General features: G+C 44.1%; 1 pseudogene; it reads left to right on the top strand.

The window, feature by feature from the left end:
• Nucleotides 1-4,080: 4,080 nt before the first annotated feature.
• LOC133365743 (5S ribosomal RNA) lies at nucleotides 4,081-4,197 on the top strand (annotated as a pseudogene).
• Nucleotides 4,198-6,043: the final 1,846 nt, after the last annotated feature.

Below are 6,043 nucleotides of genomic sequence, written 5' to 3'. Positions count from 1 at the left end.
GGCACCTGAAGGGCCCCTCCTTAGGGTGGGGGAGTAACTCTTCCCTTGCCACAGATAACACTGTCCGCCCATTCCCTCACTCCACCTACCTTTCCTGTGTTTTGTGGCAGCACACGCAACGCTGCCCTTAACCAAGATGGCGGCTGAGATTTCCCTAAGAGGCTGAAGCTTCTGCCACCATCTTGGTTGATGGCAGACCTGCGTGTGAGTAGCACGCATGCGTGACATCAACCAAAATTCAGCCCCTTAGGGAAACCTTAGCCACCATCTTGGTTAAGGGCAGCACTGTGCGTGTAGCTGCAAAACACAGGACAGAAAAATAGGTGGAGTGAGGGAATGGGTGGGCGGTGTGATCTGCAGCAGTGTGTGCCAGGGCCCGGGGGAGGCTGGAGCCAGCCCTGGGCCTGATAATTAATTGTAAATGCAGTGCCCTGCAAGCTGTCTGATGGTGGATGCTTAATACATGTTCTCACACTTTTGGGGAGGGGATAGGAGACAGTCCAAACAGTCCTGCCTTAACGAATGTACTAGGGTTGCCAGGTCAGAAGCATCCCAAAACCTGAGATTTTAGGGGTGGGCCCGAGTGATGTCACAGGGCGAGTCCAAGTGATGTCACGGGGCGGGCCCGAGTGATGTCACGGGGTGGGCCCAAGTGATGTCATTAAACATGAAAAATTAAGCATCAATCACAGTTGCTTGGAGTGTACAATTACAAAAAATCTGACTGGAAATTAAGCTAGACATTTTAGCTAAAAGACAGAGCCTGGGTAGGGAACATTTAATCTAGCCTACTTGCTTTTGGCAAGAAGGGTTTAAGTGCCTTCAGGCCAGGCCAGTCACCAGAATGTCACTGTAGGAAGAAAGGAGCCTAGTGTTGTGGAGATGTTAGATGGGAGCATTCAGGAGTAAAGATGGATGCCCCTGAAGGCTGCAATTCTAAACACACGTACTAAGGGACTAAGCCCCCATAGAACTCAACAGGACTTGCTTCTGAGTAGATATAGTTTGGATTGTGCTGTTGGTAAAGCTTGACTAGGGATCCTCTGCAAAGACATCCATATCCAAGCAGGGTTGGTAACCCCCTGCCTGGAATGCCCTGCCCTTATCTTTTAATGTGGCTGCTCCAAACTGCTTTACAGATTTGACCCTTCACTTCAGAAAGAGGTCTGAGAAATGAGTAAGAGTAAGAAGATTCTCTACCCTTTCTGTCTGCATAGATGCCCTCATCCTTCCCCTGCGCCCAGCAGAAGCTCTGGGCCAGGCAGGACGCAGTGGCATCTCATAGAGGACACCCTCCCCTTTCGTGGGGTGTATGATTTGTCCTGGCCCAGAGCAGACACTGGGGTGAGCACCCCCAATTACTTATTTTTCCTGTATGTCTTTTTCTGCTTTGATTTTGTATAGATGCCCTCTTCTGTGCCCTGCACCCAGCAGAAGCTCTAGGCCAGGTGGGACGCAGTGGCATCTCGTAGAGGACACCCTCCCCTTTCCTGGGGTATATGATTTGTCCTGGCCCAGAGCAGATTTTGGGGTGGGCACCCCCAGTTACTTATTTTTTCCTGTATGTTTTGGTCTGCTTTGATTTTGCATAGATGCCTTCCTCCGTGCCCTGCGCCAAGCAGAAGCTCTGGGCCAGGCGGGATGCAGTGGCATCTCGTAGAGGACACCCTCCCTTTTCCTGGGGTATATGATTTGTCCTGTCCCAGAGCAGAGTTTGGGGTGGGCACCCCCAGTTACTTATTTTTATGATTTTATGACATCATTATGTATTTATGATAATATCAGAAGCCTGATGATTTTGATTGCATAAATGTATTGTTATTCTTGATGGGGAGAGTCATATATTTTGGGGTTCAGAGACATGTTAAGTTTGGTTTGAAGTTGCTGTAGTTGTCAACTCTTCTTTTTTAGTGTTTTTAACTTTCAAGCAAATAAGGAACTGGGAACTAGGAACCAAGTTCAGCGCCGTATCAGTTAAATAGATTAAACAGTCGCGGGGGCAGCAGCTGACGTTTTGGTGTATATCTCAGGAACCAGACTACCTAGAAACTTACTTTTTTTTAAAATTGAAGCTGAGAGTCTGGAGATTAAGGGGTGCTAGCCGGAGAGCCAGAGGGCCCCCCCAAAAAACCAGAGACTCCGGCTGAAAGCTGGAGACCTAGTAACTCTAACGTTCACCTGTCCTGCTTCACATTTTTCATCCTCTAATTTCACAAGCTCAGATTTCACAAGCCAGTTCATTAGGCACAGCCTTAGTTATTTGATACTTCTATACTCAGCCTATCGGGGGTTTAAATTGTTTTTAAACAGTCAGCTTAGTTTTCTGTTACACTCAGGCCTGTCTGCTTTTTCTTGTACAGGATATCTGAAGACCTTTTTTCGCATAATCAACATAAACAAATTTATTGCGTGGAATGGAATACAATGGCACGGAATGTGTGTGTCTCATATTTCATCTACTCTGACCCAGCCTTCTCCAATGTGGGAGCTTCCAGAGGTTTTTCAGACTGCAGCTCCCACCAGCCCCAGCCACCATGGCCAATGGTGAGGAATGATAGGAGTTGCAATTCAACAAACACAGAGAGGCACCAGGTTGGGGGAGGCTGCTCTAAGCTAAGCGAGGTTTCTACTGTTGAGAGAGCTCCATTAGTTTTTGTTCCTTCTACAGTTTTCCAAACATTTTAATCTCTACAGATGAATGGTTTCCAGGTAGAAATCTCACTTATACCAAACCGAACCCCCACCACAGTTATTGACTGAAATGGGGCTAAACTGATTTCAGTTCAAAAACCTTGGCTCCATTATATTAGAGTGATGACTCAGTCTTTTTATTCTGTTCATATACCAGGAAACAGTTTGGGCGTGAACATCCTAGAAGCTACTTCTGAATTGCATAACTTTATAGCAATATAGTCTCACACTCTACTGGGCTGATCTTGCACAATTTTTCTCCCGTACATAAAGTAGAAGCTGTGTTGGTAGTGTAACCGGCTACCATGATCACTGCCTTATATGACAAACGGTTACCACCCTTTATTCATTGTAAGCAGAAATGCAATTGTGTTCTGTATAAAAATAATGTCCCCAAAATTAAATCTCATATTTTTCAAGGTTTTTCCTGCAATTTTGTATTGTTTAATCTCCCTTCTGTTCTCTTGCACCTCTGTTTCTCTGCCTTTCTCTCTCTCCTTTTTCATGCTTTAGGTTTTCCCCCTGAGCTTCATATCTTCATCTTAAATCAGGGATGGTAACCTGTCCAGAGCTTGGGAAAGTTACTTTTTTGAACTACAATTCCCATCAGCCCAATCCAGTGGCCATGCTGGCTGGGGCTGATGGGAGTTGTAGTTTAAAAAAGTAACTTTTCCAAGCTCTGCCTGTGGCCCCTCAGATGTTGTTGGACTCCAACTCCCATCATCCCTAACTATTGGCTATGCTGTGACTGATGGTTGTTAGAGTCCAACAACATCTGGAGGGCCATAGGTTCTGTATCCCTGCCTTAAATTACCCATTCATTGTTAATACATAGAGTAAAGGGGGGAAAGTCATACTACTCAGTATTTTTGTTAATGCTGTGGAAACAACAGGACAACTATAGTTTTTATTTGGCAGATTTGAAATATTCAAAATATTTTACCCCTTCTGAATATGTGACGTACTGTTTAAGAATATATCAGAATATCCTAATCTTATATTCTGCATGTTTGACATCAGCAATTAGACATGAGAGACAGCCTAACAAGAACACATACAGTCATTTAGACAATTTAGTTAAAACTTGCTTACGCTTCTTCAATTAAAACCTAATTAACATTTTGGACAGAAAGTTAATTAGATTGCTCTTAATTAGTTGCAGACTTAGTTAAAACAGCCCAAGTCCTCTTTGAGTCAATGAAGGTAATTTGGAACACATTAAGCTGTCTTATTCTGAGTTGGACCATTGGACTATCTAGACCATTATTGTCTGGGACCCTCTGAATGCAATGCATGTGCTCTACCACTGAGCTATGGCCAAACCCCAAAAGATATACCTTACAAAGACCTTATGAACACTCAGAACATTTCATCAGTTGTATACCTCTGGCACGGCCATACTACCCTGAACACGCCCAATCTCGTCTGATCTCGGAAGCTAAGCAGGGTCAGGCCTGGTTAGTACTTGGATGGAAGACCGCCTGGGAATACCGGGTGCCATAGGCTTAGAGGAAGGCAATGGTAAACCACCTCTGAATACCTCTTACCATGAAAACCGTATGAATATATCCAAAAGGATTCATAGGGTTGCTATATGTCGTAATCGACTTGAAGGCACATAACAACAAATATCTTTGGTAATCTGTAGGTTAAATTACTGCAGTTTGTTATATGTGGGGTGCCTTTGAAGATGATTCAGAAACTGTAGCTGGTGCAGAATTCAGCAGCCAGATTGCTGACTGGTGGTCTGAGCATATAAAACCAATTCTTATATGACTGTAGTTTCTGGGCTCAAAAAAGTGCTGGTTTGACCTGTTATGTGGCTCAGGAGCCCAATATCTCAGGACCAATTCTCCCCTTATGAACCAATCTGGACCCTGCATTTGTTATTAGAGGCCCTTCTTTGTGTGCCCCCTCCACGGGAGGCTAGGAGGGTGGCAATACAAGAATGGGCCTTTTTAGTGGTGGCGCCCTGTCTGTGGATGTTTTCCCCAGGGAGGCACTCCTGGTGTCATCATTATCTAATTTTAGACACCAGGCAAAAACATTTCTTTTCTCCCAGGCTTTTGGCCCTTAATTTGGAGGGTTATGTATACTTGTGACCTTTTTTTTTCTTGTCTTTTAGTTGGATGGGGTATGTTAGACCTGCCTTTTTATATATCATATGGATGTGCTTTTAGGTTTTCTTTTTTATACTGGTTTTAATGTTTCTGTGAGTTTGTAAGTTGCTTTGGGTCACTTCTTGTGAAAAAGCAACTGATAAATGCAAATAATAATAATAATAATAATAATCCATTGCACTAAAACATATAATAAATATGTACTTCATGATCTAGCACTTGATTAATGACTTTCTCTTTTCAGCTATCTACAATACCAACATCCACCTTAAAGTTGCATTTGAAAAGGGTTTGAGAATAAACTAATTTAGAAGTTAAAACCCAACTATGTTAGAGAAATCCCAGCAAGGCACACAGTACTTTCGATAATGTCTGGTCTGGGCCAGAGCATTTGTTACATTTGCCATGTGGATGCTTCCAGAAACGGCCATCTCTAGTGAGCTCTCCCTCTCTGTCACCATAATGCTTGGGGCTCCTCCCCATGTGGATTGCAGCCATTGTATTGTGATCCTCCATTATTCTACTTAGTACAGTATTCCTGTTAACTATGGGGAGGCTGAAAAGACTCACAATGTGATGGACCTCAGTCCATGTTGTAAGGCATCAGTGGGGAAACCTTTCAGCCTGAGGGCCACATTCCCTTGTGGGCGACCTTTCAGGGCCACATACCAGTTGTGGGTAGAACCAGAGGCAAAACTGGGCCAAGCAATTCATGTACGTTTTACCTATGTCTACTAGGCTAGTTTCTACACACACTCACACTGCTCTCTCTATCCTCCATTCAGGCAAGCAACAGTAATTATCAGGGTTTTTCAGCCAAGCAAAAACACTAATGGAGGATGTCAAGCAAGGTGAGTGAGGGGTGTAGCCTGGGGAGGGTCCCAAGGGCCACATAGAGAGGCCTGGGAGGGTTGTATTTGGCCTTCAGCCATGAGGTTCACCCCTGTTGTAAGTACTTCCAGATGTAACAGTAAGGGGGAAAGTCCTGCTTATACCAGGAGACTGTTTTTGTGGTATCTTCTTGGCAAGTACCACATGCACCCCGGTCTTTTGCTGTATCTCACAGTTCAAACTGACAAACTTTGGGAGCCTTTTTTCTTAACATGGCTGAAGCGTTTCAATCAACCATGGATTTCATGCAGTTATATCCATTCTGGACATAACTTTGCACACACAGGAAAATGACAGGAACCACATTTTGAAACACGATATGGTAAGTGAGCTTTTCTATA

This window comes from Rhineura floridana, chromosome 10, assembly GCF_030035675.1.
Source record: "Rhineura floridana isolate rRhiFlo1 chromosome 10, rRhiFlo1.hap2, whole genome shotgun sequence".
Lineage (NCBI taxonomy): Eukaryota > Metazoa > Chordata > Lepidosauria > Squamata > Rhineuridae > Rhineura > Rhineura floridana.
Note: the sequence above shows the minus strand (reverse complement) of the source record. Positions and strands in the feature narration are given on the sequence as shown.